We start from the raw sequence: 22,747 nt of genomic DNA, 5'->3' as shown, positions 1-22,747 counted from the left end.
ACGCCCACCCAGCCACCCTCTTGCAATCGCTTCGCCTTATCGCGACTTCCAGCAGCAGGAAAACTTTCTCCTGATTGCATTCAAGTGCGCGGCGGCGGCGGCGGCGGCGGGGGAGCGTGCACCAGGCAAGAAGTGGATTCTCCGCAGCCTTAGGAGGAGGAAGTCCCCATAGCTGAGCGGTGTGTGAAACGTCTCTCCCTCCTCTCCCGCCCCCCCGATGCCGCCCCCCTTTCCTCCTCCCTTGTCTTGGCCGAGACTTTGGCAGCGCTGCAAACCGTGGGTTGCCCTGCTAATCTGCTGGCAGATGTTGTCCATCACACGCAGTACTAAGTAAACAATGCAGAGCCCAGCAAAACAAAAGATTTCCACTTCACCTCATTTAACGTCTCTCACTTACTCTCTGCCGAAGCGGGAGGGGGGCGCTGAGAAAGGGGGGAAGAGATTTGTTTTTGGTTTTTTTTTAAAAAATCTTTTAAGAATGGAAGGCAGCAACTTATTGTCATCCCCCCCCCTTTCCCCGCCAGCTTTTCTGCTTTCCACCGCGCAGCAACAAGAAACAGCCTCTTTCTCCCACTCTTTTTTTTTTTTAGGGGGAAAGACGAGAGATCCTCCTGGTCCGATCCGTCCCACCTCGGCTCCAGAAACGCCTGTGCAATCCTATCCGTGCCAAAATATATTAAGGGGGGGGGGCCGGGGGAGAGAGAGAGGGGGGAATATGTGCATAATAATCGAATGGGGGAGGGCGGAATATAAACACACACACACACATATATATATATATATATATACACACACACACACACACACAAGCCAACGCGCGCGCTTTAACGCAGCCCTGGATGGGAAAGCATTTTCGACAAACACACACACACCTTTTCATAATCGCACTGGCACGGGGTGGGGGAGTGGTAGAAAAAGCCACATTCGGCCGAAATCTGTAGCATCGTGAGGAGAGAGTTGGACGGAAGGGTCTCTCCAGACGGATTAAAGCCGGCCGGAGCGGGTGAGATGTGACCAAAGATGTCCTCACATTTCAAGCTTCCCCTTGTCCTCCCCCCCCCCACCCCCACCGCACCCCCGGCTTCCCTTCTCTGGATGGCGCAGTGAAGCGAAGACGCATGGACACTCGCACGGGCACAAACATTACGATTGCAGGTAAGCTATTAGGAGGGAAGAGGAGAGCGAGCGAGCAGTGCCCGACCGATCAGGCTTGGGAAATAGCCTTGATTTCCTTCCCCTCCTGCCCCCCCTCTCCCCTCCCCTTACCTCGTCGTCGGCTCTTAATGACCACAGGGAACAGTTCCCCCCCCCTTTGGCTGAAGCCGTCGCCGGGCTCTCAACGCTGCATCTTCCCCCCTTTTATCGATCGCCTCCGCTGGCTTGCTGCCGCTTCTTCTTTTTTGTGTGCGCCGGGGCTCTTGCTGCCTGAGATCCACCTTAAAATGACACACGCATACACACCGCACGAAAACTTAATCCTCTCCTCCTTCGCCAGGCTCCTGCCGCTGCTCCAAGTGAGGATGGATGGATGGATGGATATGGGGGGGGGGGGGAGAGATGGAGGAAGAAAGGGGGGGGAATCTAATTGCAACTTGGAATATTTGTCCTGGCTTTTTTCCCTTCCAAAAAAAGAAAAGAAAAAAAGTATTTAGCCGGTGCTCCTCCAGCAACAAAAAAAAAAGAAAGGGGGGGGGGTGATTTTCTACAGCCTCCGCTTCTTCCTCCTCCGTTGTGCTGAGTAGCTAGGAGAGGTAGGGTCTCTCTTTCTCTCTCTCTCTCTCTCTCTCTCTCTCGTTTTTTCTTTTTTTCTTTTTGGGCAATAGGCGGGGTCTCTCTTTGCAAACCAATGACACAAACCCACATGGACCAGCCTCGCCCCCTACAGATACTCCTCGCTGCAAATAGGCTTTCTCAGGGGATTAGTAGATCAGCTAAAGTACAAACAGACGCAGCAAGAAAGAAAGAAAGAAAAAAGGGGGGAAAGGGAGGGGGGTCAAGAAGAGGAAGGAGGAGCGTCTCTTGCGCTGCACTCGTGTGTCGTCGTCGCCCCCCCCCCCCCCCGGTCTCCCCTCCACGACTTTCGCGGCTCCAAGTTGGCAGGACTTGAGAGAGAGCAACGTTTACGGAATCGGAAGGAACCGCAGATGGGGAGGCCCTCGAGAAGAAAGTGCCGCCTCCCCCACGCCTTTCGGGCAAGAAGAGGCGATTGTCTCTCTTCCGGGCAAGTGGGAAGGTCGAAACATCAATGTTTATTGCTGCTGGTTCCGCACCTCCACCGACTGCAGCAGCACGCCCGGATCGTGTCCTTTTCTCGCGTGTCTGTGTTTCCCACATTTTCTTTTCAGCCACGTGGAATGGCTGATCTCGGCCCGAAGCGGCTGCTTTTCCCTTGTGCCCCACGTGCACGATGTCCCCCGGGGAACCGGGATCCCCCCCCCCTCGCCCGAGAATTGTTGCAGGCCCACCCGCTTAGCTGTAAGTGGGGAGAGTAGGAGCAGTCCTCATAAACGTGCCAGCTGGCTCCTGGGCAGACACAGAGCGAGACTGTAAAGCTTCTTGCCAATTGAAACTGCAGTTCTAAACGCACTTTCTTTGGAGTAAATCCCACTGAAGGCAGATGGACTTACTTTGGAGTAAGTATACTTAACGATCGTGCTGCCAGCCGAAATACAGTTTACTAGAACATATTTACGAAGAGTGCAGTCTGATTTAAACATACCGGCAGCTGAGTAAAAAAAAAAAAAAAAAAGCCCTATCCCTGTTGCTGTGTGTTGTTAGCATCCTGTTTAAACCAAGCGTCTCACACTTACACATGCAGCCTTAACACTCCGGGGATTTGTGGCCCAGGCATGTGCTCTGATGTGCTATTCGTTTATTAACAGGCTTAAGGGCCAAAAGAGACATTACTTTAAATATGTGCTTAGCAGCTATGTCTTTTGTTCATTTTTACTCTAGAGTAGGTGCAGAGGGTCCTATCTGAATCTTTTTTTAAATACTGCCCATGTTAGGGATCCTGATCCAAACTGGGGGCTCTGCACCTATTCAAGTATAAAAAAGAAAAAGATCGCTGCTAGACACAGATTTAAAGTAATGTCTCTTTTGGCCCTAAATGATAAAACTGGCCACACATGGAATATGCACAATTACATTTTTCTTACACAAATGGCATTATGTTTAAAATGGGCATTACTAGTAAGAAAACATGCCAGAGTACATAGAAACAAAGATACTTATGCTAGTCCATGAGTAAAAAATCTGGGAGGGGTGTGTGGATCCCAAATTTATTAGGTAATTCCTTACTGGATTTTGGATATTGTTCCCACTGGATTTTGGATGCCAAAATAGTGGGTTTAAAACAAACAAACATATATTCAAATCAGGCCTTAGTCCTAGAGTGTTCAATAGGGCTTACTCCCAGGTAAGTATAGAACCCTGGGGCTGAGTCTGATTACTCTAGGATGTGTAAGTTCTAAGTAATACAATTCCCCCATAATACTGGAAATTCTCTTGATTATTTGTTACATTTATATCCCACCTTCTCCTCCAAAGAGGCCAACGTGGCATACATGATCCCCCTGTTCTCCATTTTATCTTCACAACAACCCTGTGAGGTAGGTTAGACTGAGAGTCAGTGACTGGCCCAAAGTCACCCAGTGAGCTTCATGGCCAAGTGGGGACTTGAACCCAGGTCTCCCCAGCCCCAGTTCAGTACTCTAATCACGACACTGCACTGGCTCTTGGGCAGAATTTGAAGGAATCCAGTTATGGGTTTTTAAAAATTGCATATTGTGCCATATAAATCTGCATGGTTTTCCATCCTGTTTTAAATACCTCCCTTGCCTTGAGACAAGAATTAGCAATGTTCCTCATACTGGCTGAAGTATAAGGCTTAGATTTTGCATCTTTAACTGATTTCAGGATATTTAGACCATATCCAGGCTATAGTTTCCTGCACTTCCAGTTGGATGCTGTAACACGCACCAGGAGTTTGGGAAGTGGCCAGGGAAAAGCAGGCTGCTTTTCTCACCAGGGAAAGCCAGCCATGCAGACCTTTGCAGGCTGAAGAACTCCCAAATCTTAACTGTGAGGCCTGAAATAACAGCAATTTCATGCCCGGTTCTTCAAAATGTGTGTTGGCTCTATGCATGCACGCTTAATCACAGTAAGACACTGATCAGGAAGAAAACAAAACTGGTGTTGGCACATCAAGCCCTACCCTCGCTTTTTCCAACTGGGGGTTTCTAGTAGCAGCTTAGAAGTCCTTTCGGCACCACCCTGTCATTTTCTCCCAACATTTTTTATTTGAAAGTGTGATTATTAGGTCACACATTCATTCTCACCCCGTACAGAGCACATGCAATTTGAAATGGATATTTTAGGGCCTTGGGATAAACACCACCAGACATGCTGAGCCCCTTCTGATGACATCTTAAAGACAGAGGAGCAGAGATGTACACCCCATGAAGCACTAAATTTGATTTGAATAGCATAACAGTCACACTACAGTGTTCAGATGTTACATGTGCGATAGTACGGTCAGGCACATATTCATTTGGGTGTTGAATCTGCATTGCTTTGAGGATGGCTGTTAGCACTGTCATTCTTAGTTTTTGCTTATCACAAAGATGTGGGCAGGTCGTGATCTTATCTTTTCTTTTTTTTGTATAATCTTTTAGCTCTCTTTGTCATATTTATTTCCTGCTGCTTTGTCAGGGAGGAAACAAAATCCGAAGCTAGGCAAAACCTGAAGCCAAATAAACTACCTATATTGGAATCAGCATCAGCATTTGAATTTGCTGTTTGGGAAACGATTTCAAGAGGTTTGTGTTCAACAGAAGCCTTGATTGACTTAAGCTTGTCCATTAAACTCCATTTATTTGCTGGGAATCCTCGTTTCTGATTCTGGAAGTTAGAATCGGATGGTTACTAGTGAAAATAAGGCCGTGGTTCTATGTATACTCACTTGGAAGTTGGCAATAAGTCCCACTGAAACATTCCCAGTATTTTATTGCACATGTCAGCAGTTAGAGGCTGTTATTATATTTGCTATATGTTCTGACCCAGGTATATCAGCAGATTCTTCCAGAGGTGTGCAAACAATGGTGATGGTTTCTTGTGGGGAGGGAGAGGTGTCCACTACCCTTAGTGATAATAATTGTACTGAAACTCCAAGAGTGGATAGCAACTGTGGATAACCAGTGGTAATAAGGCCACCATTGAGAGCTGGTGTAATGTAGTGGCGAAATCCTATGCGCAGTTGAGCCCCCTTCGAGCATTTCCCTCCAGTAATCACATGCAGGAAGTGTGAAAGGCTGCGCCTGCTGGCCCCACCCCTGCCATTGTGTCCGCACTGGCTCCACCCAACCTGCTATCCACACCTGAGGGGGAACCGTCTGAAGAGAGGAGGCTGTTCTACACATGTGAGGTTCCCCCTCAGTGTTCTGAACATGGGGAGAACCTCCGCATGTACAGCAGGCTCCCCTTTTCAGACAGTCCTGCCCAAGTTGTCGATGGAGTCAACGCCAACAGGGTCAGCCTGCTTTCTTCCTCCATGCGATCACAATTGTATGAAGGAGAACACCCGATAGGGCATTAATCTCAGTTAACTCAATGGGACTTATTGCTGAGTAAGCATCCATAGGATCCGTCCCTGGCTCAGATCTCGCCTCAGTCATGAGCTTGTTAGGTGGACTTGGGTAAATCACTCTTTGTCAGTTGCCTCTTCCTTCTCTCCCCAATCTTCAGTATGTCCTATCTTACCAGGCTGATGGAAGTATTACTGAGATACTGACCTGGTTTGCATGATCACTGCAGCCCACCATGGCTTATTTAAACCATGTTGGGTTGTGGTGCCTGTGGGCCCCAGGTTACTGATTCATGCTCCCTGCCGTGGCTTCTTGTGTCATCCGAACCTGGCGAGGGTGGCTTGTTGGGGTATTTAACAAAACACCCTACAACAGGCCATGGGTTCTGGGTGGTTTATTAACTACCCCAGTCACCCATCTTTGCTGGGTTCGGATGTCATGACAATCCGCACCCATCAAGGGTAATTAAGGAAATGAGCCAGCATGTGCGAGGGTGGTGAACAAGTCCCCATAGCTTGTTCACCACCCTCGCGTCTTGTGTACTGACCCAATGTATGTGAAGCACTTTGAATACAAGCACTAGATCAGTGCTAAGAATTATTATTACTATTCATGTGCTACTGGAAATGTCATATATACACTGATATCTCTGGATGGAAATGGCCTGCTCTGCATTCATACCAGGAAATTCATATACCATGGCTGTAACTGCATGTGGTCTATTATACATTCTTGACAGACACTGGGTACTTTCACATGGCCAAAATAAGCTCTTGATAAGCCCAACATGGAAACATCTTATAGTTAATTTTGTGTGACTTCATGTAATAACCATGCAATTGAATGGTAATTTTGTGGTGGTTGAGTGTTGACAATAGCTGTTGGTTTTGCAAAGTAGGTAGTTGCTGGCAGCCACTTCTACACCACCTTGCTCTTGGTTTGCCATGCATTTACTGAATGCGTCTAGCACGTCCAAATGAAATATTTATGTGAAAAAATCCTCAGAATTGTCTATTGGACAGTTTGTTCAATGTGCTGGATGTAAACTGTTAAATGAAATGGAGATAATGAGAAAAACAAAAGAAGTGTAAAATATTTTATCATAATCATGGTATGTAGTGTTATATTTGATCTATCTATAATCTAGCAATATACAATAAAATGTTTGCACCTTCGTTTTCTACTATTTGTACTTATCCAGACTAACAATGCTTGCTTTCATATATCCAGAGTCATATCATCTTACTTTGAGATCAATTTAATCTCCACTTATGAAAGCTTCTGATGCTGTTGTTCTTATAAACAACCTTTGGATGTTCATAAGGTGATTTAAGACACAATCCTATGCATGTTTAGACAGAAAAAGTCCTACAACTCCCAGCATTTCAAGTGCTGAGAGTTGTATGACTTTTTCTGTCCAAACATGCATAGAATTGTGCCCTTAATAAACACATTTTCAACAAAACAACAAAACAACCGCTTTGCTACCACCTGTTTCTCTCTCCCATTACCTCTGTCCTCAGTTTCCAGGACATGGTGAAATAAGAACTGTTAGGAACACACAACCAGCTCTCCCTTTTGCTTCTGGATATCTCTAGAACTTTTCAGCATTTTGGTAGGTAAGTGGAATTGGATAACAGAGGAGTGATGCACATAAACGCTGTTAGTACCAATGGACCGGGGGACGGGGGTTTCTGTGCACAGGATGAGGTAAGTGTGGGAACTGAAGATTGTAGGCAAACTGAAAAGTGGAATCCCAAAAGGGATTTTACCCACTGCTCCATATTGGCAATACATTTAGTGAACAACTAGTTGCAGACCACTGTTCTAGCTTTTGAAAAGTTTCCCATGCCACTCAGATAAAACAAGTCTGTATTATATATGACTTGTTGTCTTGCTAAGGGTTGAACCCCCCCTCAGATAAATCCAATGTTTGATTAACTGGTACATTATATCCAGTTTTTTTTCACTCACTAATATTTCATATATTATACAGACTTAATATTTCATATATTATACAGACTAAAAAAATGCTCTGTCAAAATGTCTGATTTTTATAAACAATATACCATTTTATATTATAAAATATGGCATGATTATTTTATATATAAATCAGGAACATACACAATAATATTTGTCAAATACTTCAGTTTATTGAAAAGAGACTAAGGGAGCAATCCTATGGCTGCTAGTCAGCAGCTAGACAGCCATAGGATACATCGGTTCCCTGAGAATCAACCATCCCCCACTCCCCCACTGCCTCTCAGGCAGCGCGGAATGGCCTCATGCTCCGTGCTCGGAAGAGGAGTGCGGAGCAGCAAAAACAGGGCATTCCAGGGGGCGTTCTGGGGTGGGGAAGGTGGAAATGCCAGTATGACACATCCTATGTGTCTTCCGGCAGCCGCTTCCCCTGCTCTGCCTTCCTGCGGCTAGAAAGCTGAAATTGGCTGTCTAGCCACAAATGCAGGGCAGCTGAAGCGCGGAGGGGACAATCCCCTCTGCGCTTCTCCTGCCTTGCATTGGATAGGCGGTTGCCTCTGAGTTCAGAGGCGGCCGCCTCTCCTGATAGGATTGTGCCCTAAATGTAACTTGTCATTATGAATAACCATAAAGAAAACCTCCAACCAGCCAATGGATTCTACCTATATTTTTGTCTGTAAAGTTAAACAGAAACAATATGTTAAACATACTACCATCTGTCAATAACTAGATTTTAGTTAGATATATATTTTGTTTGTTTTGTCTTTCTATTTGGAAAATTAATAAAAACATTTTAATGCATATGTGCTCATTTATAAAGAGTTTTTGTGGAACTTAACAACACTGGAAAAATCAATAATAATTATAATTAATAATGAACTGTGTTTGTGGCATGAACAGAAAGACCTGTGTTACACTCACACACACAAAACAGTAAATACACAAGAGATTCTGTGCTTGGTTGGCTTGTAAAGGTATCAGTTAACACATGCTAAATGTTGTGATTTTAACTTGTGCCAGGTGAACTTTTATCACCTCACACATTTTAAAAACCTCATGCACCAACGTCAAAAGCTCCTCTCCTCAAAGGATTAGGGCAACGGTTGTAGTATACCTTGAAATAGTTCACATCACCATTGGGAAATAACGTATGTGAAGTTAGCTTCATGCCTTCAACAAGGGTTGCCAAGTTGTTGTTAGATGTGAGGTAGGAGGAAATTCGGCAGACAGCTGCTCCTGTCGTGGTTCTGCAGTAATTACAGAAGCTCCACCTGACAAACTGCCCTGTCATGAAAGGCACATCAGCTCCCTTTATTTAGGTCAGAGTTTGGAAGCCCTGTCTTCTCCTCTCAGCTGTAGGCCACCTCTTAAAATGTAGGTAGTCACGGTAGTCACCTGCTCCTTTCTCATTCTTATAAGATTCTGGCCATCAAAGTTTGTCCTGCTTCCTTTGGGAGGGAAGTATTTTTTGCTAGGCAGACAGAAAGCAAGAGACTCCAAAATTCATGCAGCTTCAGTCTAATTGTTCCAGCAATGCTGGCTGATAAACCCTGCAACCTATTCTACTGCGAAAGTTACATCTTTCCAAGAAGTGTGCTTAAAAGAGGGGAAAACCCTCTGAAGCCAGGGGGATATTAACCATACATCATCACGTTATAGTGTAGGGAACCCTTAAAAAATGGGGTGGTTATCGTTCAGACTGTTTTAAAACATGACTGCTTAGAGCCAACTTACACACCCAGCTTTCCTTGGCTTGTACCACTTCAGAGAATGCAGACTGGGAAATCGCACAAGTGAATGCTTCTTCCATATAGAAAATTAGCATGTTAGATGTAAAGGTTCTAGCCTGGCCTTCTTAACATCCAAGTCTTTTATGTACAGGAAGGCATTTAGTCATATGATTAACTAGCAGCCCTCTGAAGTGATATAGTCCAAGGAAGGCTGTACATTGTAATTTCCCTTAACATGTAGATTGGCTTTTAGGATTATGTAGTCCTGATCCAGAGAATGCTGCAGAGCCTTTTGAAATTACATATATCAAGGAAGGGAGATCTCAGTGTAGTTTGTTCCTGAACATTGGGTGTTTTTTTTTATTTTGGGACTCATTTCTTTGGTTTTGTAGTTTATTTAAGAAGCAACTGAGTCCAAAGGTTTACTTGAAAGGGAATGAGAGTAAAGTGGATAACATTATGAAGCACCGTGAAAGGAGCTTGCTGTATCTTGTTTAACAATAAAATCCCAATACTTTCTAAGGGGATGCCTGGGTGATAGTTTCTTGCAGTCCCAGTGGGGTGCTGTAGCATATGAAGGAGCTTTGGAAAGTACACATTTTGCCCTTTTGGATTATTTTAGCTCTCTGTGATCAGGTTATTATTTTGGCGTCTGTTATTTTTTCAGTGCATGTGATGGTATTTTATGGATTCTGTGTTTTTGTTGTGCGGTGTCTGGGGTGCGGTGTCATCAATATGCGGATGACACGCAGCTCTTAACTCTCATTCAAATCTTCACCAAGGTTGGCCATAGAATCCCTGTCCAAATGTCTGGAGACGGTGAATGGCTGGATGGGGAGGAATAAAATGAAGCTGAACCCTGACAAGACCAAGGTACTTTTGGTGGGAGACAAGAGGAGGTTGGGGGATGTTGACCTGGTGTTGAATGGGGTATGGTTACCCTTGAAAGACTAGGTCTGCAGCCTGAAGGTCATTTTAGACTCCCAGCTGTCCATGGAGGCTCAGGTGTCAGCTGTGAGCCGGACAGCGCTGTACCAACTCCATCTGATATGGCAGCTGCGCCCCTACCTTCCCGACCATCTGCTCCCATCGGTAGTACATGCCCTGGTCTCCTCTCGTTTAGACTACTGTAATGCGCTCTACGTGGGGTTACCCTTGAAGACAGTTCAGAAGCTGCAGCTTCTACAGAACGCGGCAGCTCACCTGATTAAAGGCAGCTGCTGGCGAGATCACATCACTCCAGTGCTGAAGGAGTTGCACTGGTTACCAGTTGTTTTCCGGGCCAAATTCAAGGTGTTGGTTTTGACCTTTAAAACCCTATATTGTTCTGGCCCAGCCTATCTCAAGGAGCGCCTCCAGCAACACCAGAAAGGCTGCTTAACAAGATCAGCCTTGGATGGCCTTCTCTCTGTCCCATCAGCCAGGACAACTAGACTGGTGAGGACGAGGGAGAGGGCCTTCTCTGTGGTAGCCCCCACTCTGTGGAACTCCCTCCCTAGGGAACTCAGCCATGCCCACTCTTTAATGAGCTTCCGCCATGCATTAAAAATGTGGTTGTTCAGGCAGGCATTTGGGGTGGGTTAGGGTATTTTAGAAAATATTTTTATTGTAGAATTTTATTGTTTTAAACTGTTTTATTGTATGTTGTACATCACCCAGAGTGGCTGGGTGACCAGCCAGATTGGTGATTAATAAATTTAATTAATAAATAAATAAAATATGCTTTTGTTGTTTTAAAGGGTTAATTTTATGTCAGCCAGAGAAGCTAGGTTATTTGGGTTATTAACAAAAAAAAAAAGTAAGAAAATAAAGTGTCCTGGGAACTTTTTCTCAGAGAACACACACACACTGTATGGATTCGCAGGACATGACAACCTACCCTGCAAACAAGCTACAGAGTGTGGGTTATTTTCAGAACAACCCACGGTGTGCCTGACAGACAATCAGGCTGACTGTGGGTTGTTCTCTCCCTCCTTCCCCCTCAGTCTTCCACCCAGTATCCCAGGGTCTTGTGCAGCAGAACCTGTTTTGTCTGCCCATCCCGGTCCGATCATGACCCCGTTTTGTTCCCTGGCTTATTTTATTTTATTGATCCCAGACGTTTGTGCAAAAGGGGTCGTAATATATATTCACCCCCAGAAATATGTGCAAATGTGTTCAGAATTTTTAATGGTTTTTTTTTGGTCGGTTTTTCACAGTTGTGCAAGTGCTGCAAGTACCTTGCAGCTGTCAGGTATGTGTAGCCTTGCCTTGTCGATAGCGTTGTATGTTTCAGCTGGCAAAGGGAAGAAGTGCAATATGAAACTTGCAAGAAAATCGACAAGACGGGACTGCATATAGGCTAATTTGTGCACCATTGACAGGGACAGGTCAGGAAAAGGGGACAAGATCAAACTTAGCAAGGTGATCCCCAGGGTTTAAATGGTGAACTGACACTTGTGGGTGCCCCGCTTCCATTCCGTACTTCCTCAAGTGTCCAGCAAGTCCTTTTAAGAGAGATCTAGGGTCCATCCCCTTTTCTCAGCTCCCATTCACAATAAGCGTGACAGTTACTGCTTTGAAGGGAGCCACAAGTTATTTACTGCCTCTAGTACTGAGGGAAGGAATCCAAAATATAAAACTATTGGTTCAAATAAGTATCATACTTATCGGTGCACATGAAAAAAACAAGGCTTTAATACATACACTACAAAAAAGAATGGTCTTCCAGATACCATAAGTCAACTGTAATAGTAATTACAGTAATATCTGAAGGTTATTCAAATGTCTGGAAAAAACCCTGGGCCAAGTTCATAAACAAAGGAAGATATGAAGACATGTTAAAATGACTCCAAAGAACTGATTGTGCTATGCTCAATTACAAAAATGTTTTTTTTTTAAAAAATAAAACGCTAGTCACTTTTCTCTTTTTCTCTCTACATCTTCAGATTGGTTTTCAGTGTGCAAACAGTGGTAGTGAAAAGGTACTTATGCATCTGACCTTTTAAAAGCTTTAGTTCGTTGAATAAATTAAACCTGTAAAATACGCTTCAGTATTACAAGTATCAGCACTCAGTTTGAGAGTAAACTAGTACTGGGAATATAGGAAAATTTTTTGTGGGTTTTTACAATGTTGTCAAGCAGGGTTAATTTTACTTGTTAAATCCACTGCAGCCAATTATTGGCACTACATATTCACTATTCTAGTCCAGTGTTTACCAAGATCATAATAGAAATCTGCTTCAATTATTATAGTTGATGAATCATAATTATTTTCATTAAGTGATTATATATTTCTTTTATAAATGCCTTGGGTTTCCATTAGCAGTACATAAGTGGAATCCTCAACCCAGTGATGCACAACATGAGAACCCACGGTGGGTTGCCACCCTTGCTGGTTTCAGGGTGGCTTGTGACGACCGAAGCCACAGAGTGGCCGGTATATGTTTTGCTGGGAAAGGCTACAGAGCCACCTGGCAAGAGTCGTAAAAACCCCAACTACTCCTTGCAGTGCCCTCTACCCTGGCACTTCATTTGACAGCAACTGGCTTTATCTTCTTGTGTGCCCAGTTAGCACAGCTATGCGTGGTTGACTTATGTCTGGGTAAGCACACATGCCCCCAATTCAGGACTATTGCAATTCATGAGGTGGGAATTTGAGCTTCCCCACTCCTGTATTCATGCCTAAATTCCCTCTCCCCCACCCCCCACCAGCAGGAGTGTTAAAAAAAACAGAAACATTCTCAACTTGTTTTCTTTTTTTAACCATTACCTGTGTGTGTGTGGGGGGGTGGATTTTGGCATGAACACAGGAGGGAGAAAACTTAATCCCCCTCTCCCAAATTGCTATGGTTCTGAATTAGGGGCATGTGTGCTTACCCAGAGGTAAGACAGTCACGCATACATGCATAACTGTGTTAGGAAGCGGAACATCACTTGTCGTGGCTGTGAGAAGCAAGGAAGCTTTTTTAAAGGGTCAAAGAAAGAAAATAAATAAAATCTTCAGCCACCTCATCCTAAAAAGGTAAACGCCCTCCCTCCATCCAAAGATCTGGCATATACCTGTCAATGCAGGTGCTTGGGAAGGCAAGAAAGTGGCGGGGAGGGGAGAACCTCATCCCAGAGGGGGCATAGAGGAGTTGTACTGCAAAGGCCCCTGGGATAGGTGCTGGGAGCAGGCGGGAGGACTGATCGTCTCTCTGCAGCAGCACAGCTTTGCAAGCAATTAACCAAGCCACCGTGGCTTGTTTTCATCTTGTCTTATTGTGACGTGTGAACTGGCCCACTGTTGCAGTATATTTCCGTGCCTGAAGAGGAATGTTCCTGCTCAGGGCTTAAGCCAGCCTGGAAGAGGAGCCATGTAGTAATGCTGTTCAGGTTTCAGGAGTGGGGATGGGATAAGGATACCTCCCTCCACCCCTCCATGAAGGCTGCTCATTGTGTTTTGTAGTGTGCTAAAGGGCTGGCAGCTCCAGTCCCAAATCCAAGCATTCTAGAACTATATCGCGGCAGGTAGGGAGAAGAGTACACAGTTCTAAAAACTGCATAGTACAGAGGAGGGGATTTTTAACCTGACGCCACAAATCCCTCCTACCCCAACACTAATGCCTACCTCCAGGATACTTATTGCAAGCTGTAGAGGGCTTGAGCAGGCCAGTTCCCCCTTTCCCCCATGGTTATTTTGGTGGGTTGATTTTCAAATGTCATCTTAATATTCTGTGTTTCAACTGCTTGCAACCATAGACTTAACTAACCATCTGCCTGACTTCTAGTTTCTTTTTCTCTCACTCTTCTAATGCTATAACCATTCTGTAAGCTCACGGGTTCTTCTCAGGAAATTTGGGGGGGGGGGGTTATTGCCTGTTTTTCTTTTAATTTATTCACTTTTCTATTTCTACATACCTAGGAAGTTCCCTGAGTACACAGAAACTATTCCCTGATTTTTAGTCAGTCTTAATTTTGTTCCCAAACGGATGGGTACTCGCCAACCTGAGTTTACTGTTAGAACGATAATTTGATGTTCCCATTTTGCTTCCTGACCTATGGGCTGGTTTTCAGTTTGCTGAATGCAAGTCTCAAAAATGCGAGAAACACAGCCAACCTTTTTCTCGACTTCATGGACAGGTCGATACCCTTCCACAAGGTATGCACTTTTCAAATATCACATGCAACTTGGTGAAGAACAAGCTGTCTTTCCTAAAATAAGCTAATTTGCATACATAAATATAGACACTGAAATTACATAGATGTATGTGGCTGCATTGCTTAAGGGTATATCTAGTCTGATTTCTATGACAGCAGTTGTAAGCAAAGTCCCCTAGAGTGTCTGAGCTGCAGGGCTGAAAGGTTAGTACAGAACCTGCACAAATTATATTATTAATGCTAGTGCAAAAGTATATTCCCAAAACAAATGATTCCTTTCAAAGTGAAATAAGATCATCTATGAATTGGGACTATTCATTTAATCAGCACACAGATATATCTAATAATGTATTTTCTGATATGGACCTGCTTTTATATACTATGCTTATTTAATGTGAAAGTGTGTAGAGTAAGAAGTAGATTCTGGCTGTATTTCAATGAGTCACACTAGTTTAAAGATGTCTGATATTCTTTATCAAATGTCACACTTTTCCCCAGCTGGCAAATGTATTCTTTTCAAGAAAGAAAGAAAAACGACTTGTATACAGAAAACCTACTGAATTGAATCATTGGCAAGAGACAGGGAACATGTATTACTTCCTACTTTCTACAAATAGGTAAATGTGTATTGGTGGAAAATGCTCAAATTCACTGCTTTTTGCAAATGCAAGTAAAAGGACTTGCTGACACCTGAAAAAATGTGTCTTCTGACAATTCTTGCTTTCTGGTCACAGTGAAAACATTTTTTTCTTCTTAGTGTTTCTCCTATTTGTCCTGTGTTTTTCAACAAGCCTAGACAAGATAAATACCTCATAAAACTTGTGCATACAATAGGTGTAATCTATCCCTGTGTTGCTGAGTCAACAGACTTAATACTTGAGTGTATATGTCCTTGAAATATCTCCCATTAATGTTTCCAGGTAAATTGCATAGGTAATCCTTGTGTCGATCCATTTGGTTTAACGTTTGATGGATGTGCAATTTTGATAAGTGAGCCAGGTGTTCCTAAACAAACAGTTAGAGATATGTTTATGGATTCCCCTCCCTGTCTATAAAAGCTGAACTTCCTCAAAGTTCAACTTCTCTACAGTTCAGCTTAGAACTAGTTAATTAGCAGAAGGAATCAATTGTACAGAGAATCATATCTCTGTAGTGATATGACCAGTATTAGGTAATGGGATACATTTAAGGCCATCTATTCCAAACACTTGTACTGAGGTAGATCCTGCCTATCCAATGTCCATCACAGATCTGCTGATATCCCCAATTTATACTGTACTATGAACAAAGGAAATAAGTAAGCAAGTGCAAGATAACGCAAGTGCCTGAAGGACAACTGTATTTAAGGCTTTTCATCAATATCAACTGCCCTCAGAATAGAAGACGTTGCTCACTGCCCTCAGGCTTCAAATTGAAAGCAGGTGCCTTGTGGAATGAGGACATTACTTACGATCTCTGGGAGTGGCTTCAGCTATTTGTACCTAAGTACAAATGGCTGGAAAAAGGAAAGTGTTTTCACAATTAAACTGTTTTTGCAGTTATGTGTATAAAGTGAAACAGGAACTAAAGCATCTTCCCCAGTGGGAAGCAAGGTGACTATCCTGACATCCAGGGTCCATGCGTCTTCTTGTGGGATGGGGAGGGGAGATGCATCAGAGGTCATTGTTAGTGCTGGGCTAGGGACTGCTGAACACATGGAGACTTGGCCAATTCCAAAGGCAGAAACATTTGGCAAATATTAGGACCCCCTGAGGCTAACAGGGGTCCCACTGAAAAAAATGGAACAAAACAAACAACCATGCAGCATAATCTTGCTATCCCTTTAGTCTTACTTAAGTTTGCTTACCCATCTTGTTGCAACCACAATCTTAATGTCAAAATGTTGTTTTTACACATTCTTAGTAAATACGTATTCGAATCTCCAGTAATGTTTGTGAGTATGGATCTAAGGCAGCATTCTGGATTAATGCAGAATATAAAGGAATAAATTTGTGTAGATAGCCCCCCAAAATTGTAGGTAGACACTATTCCTGGGCAGCACTTGTATGGAGTATGGTGATGCTGTCATGAAGATACACCCTTTGATCAGAGGATTTGGGGCTGCTTTTTTGCATGTTTCATACTGGCTGTTAAGGCATCCTCTGATGGTCTAGTGTTTGGGGGCTCCCAAAGTTTTGAAGTTGGCCCTGCCTGAAAAGTAGGATTGGGACTGGAGTTGGGGTGGAGCACTGTTGGAGACCTACCAGAGTGCCTGGCCAAAGCCCAATGAAGCAAATTTTTCTCAAGATAGCACAGAAGGGTTAATGGAGTGAAATACGAGTGTTAGGTACATATGTGGTTTCCCTACATCGAACCTGTATCTGAGTGGAAAGTCATCTTGTGTAAAACAGTATTCACTTAGATCAGATAGATTAGGTAGGAGAGAAATACTCCATCTCTACTGGAATGTACTGAATTCACAAATTATCTTAGTTTACAACAATTCACAACAATTCATTCACAACAATTATACTTATCAGTTTGGCCATTTGAAATTGCTTTTATCCTGTGAACATTCTTCCTTGTCACATCAGCCAGTTGCCAAAGGGAACCAAGCTCCATAATTATATACATGATGAACATTGTCTGTCACATAAGCTGAATGTAATAACGTAATAGCCCTATTCATGCATTCCCAACAGGGCTTAAGTAAACACGTAAGTGGGGCCACATCCGGTAGCCCTGTTTCCAGATGTGACGCATGTGACGTTGCCACCTCCAGGCATCCACATGTAGATCCCATCCCTCAAGCTGTACATGTATGCAGCTGTATGTGCACCGCCCTTCGTGCAAGCTGGAACCCTGCTTGCATGTTTGCTGAAGCCCTCTCAGGAATGCCAGGGCTAATAGCGAGAGGGCTGTGTCCAACGGGTGTTTACGGTGGTGCTCTATTATATAAACCCTATTTTGTCCATACCATTTGCCCTGGATGCTCTGCTCCTTAATCCTAAGTGTGAGAGAACAAGTGTGTGTTGCTAGTCAGTGGTGAGGGAAAGGTACTTTGCACATTCTGAGGAACACATATATATTAGGTCACATATTTCAGGACTCGGCCCCTAATGCTGCTGAACCCAGGGCTAACCCTGGCGGAGCCTGATACAAATTAAGCTCTAGAAGGTTTCCCCAAAAAAGGTTGGGCACCCACCTCATGGCGGTGCTTTAGACTTTGTGGCACCAGGCTTTGGGCAAGATGCACTGCTGTGCCAAGATACCTTACTGCCTTAAGAGGAGTCCAGCTGCCACCACCTTTACCCCAGCTGGGGCCAACACTTTCAAAAGACTTGCACCATTCAAACACCAATTCTCACTTTATCTAACCCCCACTCATGGTGCTGCCTGAAACTGGTCACTTTGCCCTGCTGCATGCCAAGACCTGCCTGACTAGATGATCCACTGGGGACCTTTGTATCTTACAGTTCTATGTTTTCAAATATCTGGTTAAATATAAAGCCATTCTAGCCCACTAGTGAACATTACCTTCTTTTAAGCCCAGGATTTCTCTCAGGACCATTCTTCTGGTTTGTGAAAGTATGGCAAAATAGCTTGCCATTATGCCATCAGGGCAACCATTTCTTCTCTCTAGACCAGTCTTTCCCAACTCAATGGCCTCCAGGTGTTTGGGACTTCAGCTCCCATCAGCCCCAGCCAGCATAGCCAATGGTCAGCTGAGATTTGTAGTCCAACAACATCTGGAGGGCAGCGGGTTAGAGAAGGCTGCTCTAGACTCTTGCTGGTTTATTTCAGTTTTCGCTCAGGCCTACAGTCACGATCTGTTGTTGGCTGATTAGCAACAACTATGCTATTTGCATACAAGTAATCATGGAACTGTAGATTTTGCAGCATTCTCTGCCCTTTCAGTCCATTTCTATTTCTGGCTCAGGTCCAACTGGTTCACATGTTCTATAAATAGGAGCAAATCATGGAAATCAAGATTGTTCAGTTAGTTTTGCATAGCTGATATTTTTACAGCTAGAGTGTATACAAAACCCCAGGAACAGAGCCAGTGTGGTCCAGTACCTAGAGTAGAGGTGGGAATATTGGGTCCAAATCCCTGCTCAGCTATGAAGTTCACTGGGTGAGCCTTTTTATAAGTTGACATCTTTGGGCTTCATCTACCCAAATAAAACACTGCTCTGAGCTTCTTGGAGGAGGGACAGGATTCAAATGATATATCTACACAATTTTCAGACCAAGCACAATCATATAGGAAATTAAGGTAGCAGCAAATGGTTGGAATTATATTACCTAGGAATTAGGAATGTACAAATTGGCTAAAGTAGGGCATTAAATAGATGATGAGAAAAGAGGTTTGAAATAAAATAGAGATTCACAGTTTAGAAAAATGTGGGTGTTTTTTTTTAATGACCACTGCCAATTTTAAATTGTGGTCACTAATAGCTTCATGTTCCTCACATCCTCAAATCAGTATTGCTTTTCTTTCAAGCAATCTCACACATAAGGCTTAAACTAGTTTTCCATAAATTGGTCTATATGTGAATCAACAACCTACATTGGCGAGAACAACACACATGCAGTTCCTCTTCTACTTTCTATCCCACATTTGTGACATTCACACCTGGTATGAATAGCACAAGACAGGTTCAACAGAGCTTTTTAGAAACTTGCATACAATTTAACACCACAATCCTGTACACATTTCCCTGAGAATAAATGCCACGAAACAAAGTGTGACTTACATCTTAGTAAACATTAGGACTGGGTGGTAAGTTTCTTTAAACTCACAAAAATATAGTACTAGAAACAATGGGGGAAATCTGTCAGTATAAATTCATTTCTTTGTTATTGTTCCCCACCCCCCAACCCCACACACTTTTTATACCATAAGAAGAGCCATGCTGGAGCAGACCAAGTCCAGCATTCTGCTCACACAGTGGCCAACCAGCTGTCCACGGGAAACCCACAAGAAGGACATGAGTGCAGCAGCACCCTCCCACCCATGTTCCCCAGCAACTGGTGTACATAGGCTCACTGCCTCTGGTACTGGAGGTAGCATATGGCCATCATGACTAGTAGCCATTGATAGCCTTCTCCTCTAATAATTTGTCTAATTTTTTAAAGCCCTCCAAAAGGAGGCTATCACTACATCTTGTGGAAGTAAATTCCATAGGTTAAGCACTGTGTGAAGAAGTATCCCCTTTTATCTGTCCTGAGTCTCCCACCAACCAGCTTCATGGGATGACCCTGGATTCCAGTATTAGGAGAGAGGGAGAAAAATGTCTCCCTATCCACGTTCTCCACACCATGCATAATTTTGTACATCTCTATCATGTCTCCCCTTACTCGCCTTTTCTCTAAGATAAACAATCCCAGATATTGTAACCTTTCCTCATAGGGGAGTTGTCCCAGCCCCTTGATCATTTTAGTTGCCCTTTTCTGCAACTTTTTCCAACTCTACAATTTGGATTTTTTTCCCATCCTGGATCAGCATGGCTATCTTTGTTTTTTTAAGATGGGATGTATGTTTGTATGAGCATGCAAAAGCCCATTTGCCTATCCCAGATAGCAATTCTCAGGGTGACACGGAAGGAAGAACTCATTCAAAGCAAGGCTCAAGATCAACTTCCATGTTTCCCCTGCTGGGAATGAGTGCCTATTTCTTCTTGCTTGGGAAATACGCAGTGGCATGACTATTTTTGGGTGCCTAAAGCAGAGTTCATGGGGGCGTGGCTAAATGAGTTGCCCTTGTAGCATCGAACGGCCATCATGGCAACGTGACGGGGAAAACTGTCGCCTTGAATCTGCAATCTCTTCTGTCAAATGCAAGATAAAGGTGGGCAGCCCATTTGGGCATTTTAATTAGTGTTGTGCCAAAAATGTCAGCCACATTTTTTCCTGACCATTCTCATTCAATTTGATAGAAATGAAATCGCTTTTGAAAAGAAATTCAAAGGAGAAGAAATTTTGGAGAAATTCTCATGGGCTTGGTTCAGGGTTCTTGTTGTTTAGCTTACAAGGTGGCTGAGGCGTGTATGCTAGTGTCCTATCTTTCACTGTACAATCATTTCTCGGGCAGCCTGTAGCCTCCTTGGCTTCCCACCCAGAGGAAGTCATTATCCTCCCATAGGGCTTTTTCAGATCAGGAAATGCAGGTGGCCTGGGAGGCTGCAGAGCAACGGAAAGATGTGTAATAGAGAAAACACACGCAACACCCTCGGCCACCTCGCAGTGATTAGGGAAGCTCAAAAACACCACCAAAAGAAATTCAAAATTCTGCCTCAGAAGAACAATACAGTTGTTCAACAGTTGATGCTAATGCCACTTACAGAAGCAGTGCAATAAACCAAAAGCCCTTGGGGGGGGGGGGGAGGAAGAATCTGTGCTACAACTTGTGCCAAAAGTGAACCCCACCTGTGAGAAACTGCTGGAGAATTTCTCCTCCCCTAGGAGAAATTCGGTGAAATTGTCCCTCCAATTTCTCTGCCCACAAATAAGCTGGAGAATTTTGAGAAGCCATTTGTGCACAGCTCTAATTCTAATATCTCATGGTGCCATTTTTTCCCCTGTACACATCCAATGATAGCTGAGGTACCTGACAAATGTGATCAAAGACATCTCAATGAAACAGAAGTGGGAGGATACAGGGCAAAAAATGTATTGGAACCTAGAATGTATGGTGATACTGGACTTAGGCAGACAGTTTGAATAGTAAAGCTACATTATATTTTGCATTGAGCAGTAATCATGCCACCTCTCATGGTGAGCCATACATTTTATACCATTTCCTTTAAACAGGAATGCAGAACGTCAGGCCTGGGGGCCAAATCCTGCCCTCTGAAGATCCCAGTCTGATCCTCCAGGGTTCCCTGGAAAGTCACACCCCTTCTGCTGCCCCCAGCCCTTCTTCTCAACCACCAATCTTGTATTGGTTTCCTGGTTTTTGTGCAGTTTTATCCCCATTCTAAAAGGCTGAAATACCTCTCCGAAGGATTATCTTTCTTGCAGTAACAGGCTGAAGCCACAATATGCTGGTAGTTTTAGTCCACCCCCTTTTGCCTTCAACCCCACCCACCACTGGCACGCAGCCCCCCCCCCCCAGCTTCTCTGAAATAGAATTCAGCCCTTAGGCTGAAAGAGTTTCTGCACTCTTCCTTTAAAGTAATGAATGGATATCCTATCAAGGATTCTGTGCTACATCTTCTGTGATATGAAAGACAACAGTGGAAGCAGCACCTTACCTTCCTGGCCAAATTGCTTCATTCACCCCAGCGAAACAGTGTATTGTGCAATTGTGACTTGGAAAAAAAAACACAATTTATTAAAACTGTATTGTAAATAAACATTAATTTAACCATCTAACCGTATCTAAGATCACGGTAGTTTGCTTTTGATAACTTCTATCCCACACGTGAGTTTTATTTACTGTAATGTAATACATCTTGAGGGAATGTTGTAAGCAGATATTAGCAATTAACTCATTAATCTAAAAATCACAATTCTTGCAATTAATAGAGCCCTGCACAGACACTGTAATTACAAACTCTGCACAAAAGGCCAGTCTCATAGGGAACACAGAGTCGCCTAATTAGCCAGGAATTCAAAGACAGACAAAAAATAGAGATGTTGGGGGTCAGATGGCAAAAGATGTGAATACTCAGTGAGTGAAGTTGGAGTTTGACCTGTCAAGAACAACCAAAACATGCCAAACACCACCTTTTTCTATAGTTAAAATTGCACCAACATTCTTTGTTGCATTTCTTTTAGTTCCAGCTTCCTGCTGTTATCATGGACTTACTTTGTGTGTTTCCTGTTGATATATATGAAGATTTGCATACCACCCTCAGCCCCACAACCTAGGGCTGAAGATATTCACAAACAGTTGTGCACATATTCATTGTAAAAAAAGAAAAGAAAAAGTAAACATCGTGGAACTGTTTTTCAAGGGCCTACATGCAACTGACCTTCAAACAGGAGCTGTAGCATGGAATGAAACATGAGTTTCATGAGTTGCCAGGGCAAAGTGCTATTTGCAAAAAACAGGGCACAACAACGGCTCTCATAGAACTCGTAGAGGCATAGGATTGGAAAGGGCCTACAAGACCATCGAGTCGAACCCCCTGCTCAGTGCAGGAAGCCTGATTCCCAGGTGGTTTCCCATCCAAGTACCAACCAGGGCTGACCCTGCTTAGCAGCCAAGATCAGGCACATCCAGCCCTTTTGGGCACTTTGCCCAAGTAACATGAGGAACAATAACTTTCCCACAAAGCAATGCTGACTCTAGGTTTTGGGGGTCATTGGCCAAGACACCCTCAGTTGGACCCCTTTCCTGAATAG

The 22,747-nt window shown here is 43.7% G+C and overlaps 1 protein-coding gene and 1 long non-coding RNA gene across 5 annotated transcripts in view; one reads left to right on the top strand and one right to left on the bottom strand.

The window, feature by feature from the left end:
* Positions 1-1,777, bottom strand: part of CTBP2 (C-terminal binding protein 2) — a 289,621-nt gene extending 287,844 nt beyond the window's left edge. For all 4 annotated transcript variants that reach the window (XM_084841495.1, XM_084841487.1, XM_084841497.1 and 1 more), the window contains exon 1: positions 1,267-1,777. The gene's annotated coding sequence lies outside the window, so the exon portion shown is untranslated. The remainder of the gene's footprint in view (positions 1-1,266) is intronic.
* Positions 690-16,339, top strand: LOC146350907 (uncharacterized). The gene is made up of 7 exons (XR_014788780.1): positions 690-1,155; positions 4,677-4,820; positions 7,109-7,204; positions 10,078-10,168; positions 12,223-12,258; positions 14,181-14,417; positions 14,915-16,339. It is a non-coding gene; the product is annotated as an uncharacterized LOC146350907 (long non-coding RNA).
* The last annotated feature ends 6,408 nt before the right edge of the window (positions 16,340-22,747 follow it).

This window comes from Heloderma suspectum, chromosome 3 (genome assembly GCF_057233095.1).
Source record: "Heloderma suspectum isolate Gila_16-S chromosome 3, 16-S_ref, whole genome shotgun sequence".
NCBI classification, from domain to species: domain Eukaryota; kingdom Metazoa; phylum Chordata; class Lepidosauria; order Squamata; family Helodermatidae; genus Heloderma; species Heloderma suspectum.
Note: the sequence above shows the minus strand (reverse complement) of the source record. Positions and strands in the feature narration are given on the sequence as shown.